Source organism: Mirounga leonina, unplaced genomic scaffold, assembly GCF_011800145.1.
Source record: "Mirounga leonina isolate KUSES-001 unplaced genomic scaffold, KU_Mleo_1.0 Mir_174, whole genome shotgun sequence".
Taxonomy (NCBI): Eukaryota; Metazoa; Chordata; class Mammalia; order Carnivora; family Phocidae; genus Mirounga; species Mirounga leonina.
In genome coordinates, this window is record NW_023270451.1 from 16,493,490 (window position 1) to 16,497,657 (window position 4,168).

Here is a 4,168-nt window from a genome sequence, read left to right on the forward strand (position 1 = left end):
TCCAGTAGGTTTTGACTTGTATCCTAAGGAAAAAGGCTGAATATGGAAATGTTTTGGGGGAGCAAAACTACACATAAAAACAAACAATAACAAAATCACAGCTCAAGAAACAGACCATCACAGAAGTTCATCTGTTGGTTTTAAAAAAAATTTTTTTAGAAACAAAGCAGTATTTGGGCAGATCACTTCATATCTCCTCTGAGTTTTTCTTTCTGCCAAGCTTGAGGTTTTCTCATCCTATCTCCTGATCCCTAGGACACACACCTACACAGACACACTGCACAGCTGGTGTGATGGGTCTGAAACTGATAAAGATCTTAAAAAAAAGTTCTTAGGTTGAACCACATGGGATTACTGTTATTTGATCATTGTCTAACCCAACATAAAGGCCAACCGTGTATCATCCTTCAATAGGAAACCTCATAAGTATATAAATGCTAATAGGGGACAGCAAAGCAAGGTGATAAGATCGAACAAAAACCATTGTTTGTCACCACCCAGGTTGATCGTATGAAACACACAAAAAGCCAAACAAATCAAAATGTATTATAAAGCAGACTTTTTTAGTTGTACATTGTGCATGAGTAGAAGCAATATTTTTCCTCCAGGTTACTAGAATACTGAGGCTTCAGAGTAGTGAATAGGTCCTTTTGTTCTGTTTGTTCATGCATTATTTCAGAAGCATGACTGCTGGTCCCAGATTCTGGTAGGATCTGTGAGGAATACAAAAGATGTCATGATTTCTCTCTGCCCATGACAGTCTAGTTGAGGAGCACAAGACAGAAAATTGTGGAGTAATTTGAGAACGAGTCCAAGGCAAGTACCTGATAGTAAAGAGCAGGGTGAGGTCCTCAGGTGCAGTGGGAATTCAAAGTAAGAGAAAGTTCACCATAAGTGTATTTGACCCAGCCTGGGAAGACTTCTTGGGGAAGAAGAGCTTTAATCTGGGAAACTATGGCAGGTACTATGCTTGGTGTCAAACACGTGTTAGGAATTGTATTAGAAAAGACAGCTATGTTTAGGATTGTCAAAGGGGACGAGTCTACCCTGTAGTTAGTACAGTGACATTTCCATTTGCTGTATAGCAGCCTAGGTACTTTAACTGAATCCGGAATGCTTCCCTAGGTGGCTGATTCATGACCTTGGGGGAGTTTAGGTATCCTGAGAACTTGCCTCACTGAATTCTTCTTGATAATTGATCTGCTTTGCATTGTCAATAACTTTTTGTGTGTGTGTGTGGGTAAAGGACAAAAAAAATGTTAATTGTATTTTTTAGGACTTGTGCTAGATTTTTCAGAATGTGTAGAAAAAAAGAATCCCTGAAACCACTAAAATTTTCTTGACACACCCACTATTCATGATGCCCACCAAAAGGAGACTGTTTTTTCTCATCTCAACTATCCAGGAGAGAAATTATATGGCCTAGTCATTCAGCCTTTGGATAAGAGATCAACTCACAGAATATAATAAAATACTGTCATAAACCAAGGAAATTTTTAGGGCTGTGCTTTGCATTGAAGAGAGAATACAAATAAGATTAAGCAAGATTCTCCTCCTTTAGACTTAAAAAAAAATGAATAACAGGACTTCCTTATAGTTTGTCATGAATACAAATTATATACAAATGTTAGAAGAGGAGAAAAGTAAGTATGTCATTCAAATTTTAGTATTGTCTTCTAAAGTATACGACTTGTCAGGATAAGAGAGACCAAACTACTTAATCAACATTTCCATAAAATGGGCATACTATTGTTTTCTGATGCACAAAACACCTCTAAATATTGATGGAAAGAGGAAAAAAGATAATGATCCTTAGAGGTTTTTAAAAAATGAAATAGACTCATTTACCAGGATGATTAGGGGCCATCAAATAAGAAGACAAAGTTTATTGCTTGCTGTCACTTTTCCACATCCTTCCAGCTCCTCCAGCATGCTTTCTTCTTAGCCATGTACAAAAAATGCATTTTCACTTATGGTCTCCAACAGGGTAGGAATGAAAAGTTTTTAATCCAGGATCTGTGTATTACTTGTAAATCAGTTGGTATGCCGACCAATGATTCGCTCTCAGTGGGGAATAAGAGTTCCTGGAATAAGAATCACTCCTCCTCTGTTTCAGACTCTAGGTCAGCCTCAATTCCTCCTGTCTTGATCAGGGAACATTCTCAATCTTGAAGCAGCTGATAGTTTAGGGAGGCTTATTTACAGGTCTACACCTACCTGAAAGAGCCAAGTATTGCGTAAGTTGGCACTTTATATGCTCTCTTCTGTCCTTTTCAAAGGACGTATAAATAGCCCCTTCCAGATTGCAAGGCTTCTGGGGACAGAGACTTTGTCCTACATTTCTTTTTACTTACCTTCCCTCCTTGCCCCATCCTGTGGCCTTAGCTTCTCCTACCCTGCTCCATAACGGCCTTCTTAATTCAGAAGATGCAGATCATTCCTAATATTTACGGCTAAATTCTTGGTAAATTTAATTCGAAATTACACTAACTATAGAAAGAAAAATCTGGGCCAAAAATTCACCAGTACGTCTGCACTCTGGTTTATTCATTGCACATTTGCATTTTATGGACTTTTTTTTTTCCCACTTATGGGGGAAGAAAAACTACCAACAGAAGGATAAAGCTAAGGAATATTAGAACTTGTAGCTGTAGGCTGTCCCTAACCCTTTGTGCGAAAGATTTTGCGGGCGAGCCAGATAGGATCCTGAGGGAGCAATTTTGGGGCAGAGAGAGGCAAAATGAATCCCATTCAGGTGAAGGGAGAAACATTTATTCATTAAGACATAAGTTGAGGGGAACAGGAAGTGAAAGGGGCTGCAGACCTCTGCGGGAAAGAAACAGTTATGGAGTCCTGGGAAGAGATATTGTTGGAAATTTTGAAGTCTAAAGTACCAGCCGAGGGCATTGTATTGCTTCCTCTTGGGAACAAGAGGCCTCAGGGTTCAGTTCATTTGTTTTGGACTAATAACAACAAAAAAAAGCTCCCATCTCTACCCTATGATTTTAAATATGAACAAAAAATATCCGTGGAGAGAAAAAGCAGGCTACAGTATGTGACCGCCATTGTGCCAAAGAACATGAAATTACAAATCAATGAGTGACTTGAAAGAAGATTAAAATTTGTGTTTGTTAGTCTGTTTTTAAGCCTTTCTTTCATAAGGCTAGGAAAGAAGGTTATATAAAGTTTAGCCAGCTTTTTGTAAGATTATCTAAATGTACCTTTTCCACCTTCTGTTCTCAGATTTGGCAGCAAAAACATTTGTTCTGATCACAGTTTCTTGAAGTATAATTACTTTGTCAAAAGAAAATATAATTAGAACTGATATTTTAAAATGCACCGTAACTGTATTTAAAGATTTGATAATTTGCTCACGTACGAAATGTTCTATTAATTTAGCAACAACCAACAGCACCGGAGTCAGGAAATGATCTGCCGGTTTTTCTCTTCCCTGTTTTAAAAATACCGTCTATTCTGCCCTTTTGTCTATTCCAAGAGATATAGTCAATTTCAGCGGTGGATTAAATTAAATGCTTGGCACAGCTTTATGAGCGTCAGGTCCATTTATTTTCTCTGTTCTACTGCACTTTTTCACATGTCTCGTACCATTACTGCAGCCGGGTAACAAGAGTAGCTCCGGATTCCAAGGGGCCCTCTAAGGTCCCTTCCTTTGTAACCTCAATCAGCATAAATCTGTTTCTTGTTCCTTATCCCTGCCCTGAAAACTCTGGCAATCCCCTCCTTCCTTCTACTAGTCTCAATTATCACTTAAAAAAAAAAAAAAGAGAGAAGGATCTCTTCTTTGTAGCAGCAGTTTGATGGGTTGAATTTCCCCACGAATGGCAAGTTCTTGTCGTGTTGCCCACATGCAGATTTGGATCAGTAAGTCACAGATTTTTGGAATAAAATATTTCTTATGAATAAAGGGGGTCCTTTTTCACAAACCGTAGAACTGCACAGAACCCTGGGTTTCAGAAAGAACCAGAGCAGTCAGGTTTGAGCTAGAAAACAAATTGAGTCAATTAATTATTCTCGGTTCACATCATCTAAGGCTAGCATTGTCAAAGTCAAAACAAGTGGATGACTTTGTCCTCTTTTTCTGCAAAGGGTGCTTGCCCTAGTACCTGCTGCCCTACTATCTGGGACCTCAGCATTGAGATGCGGGGCA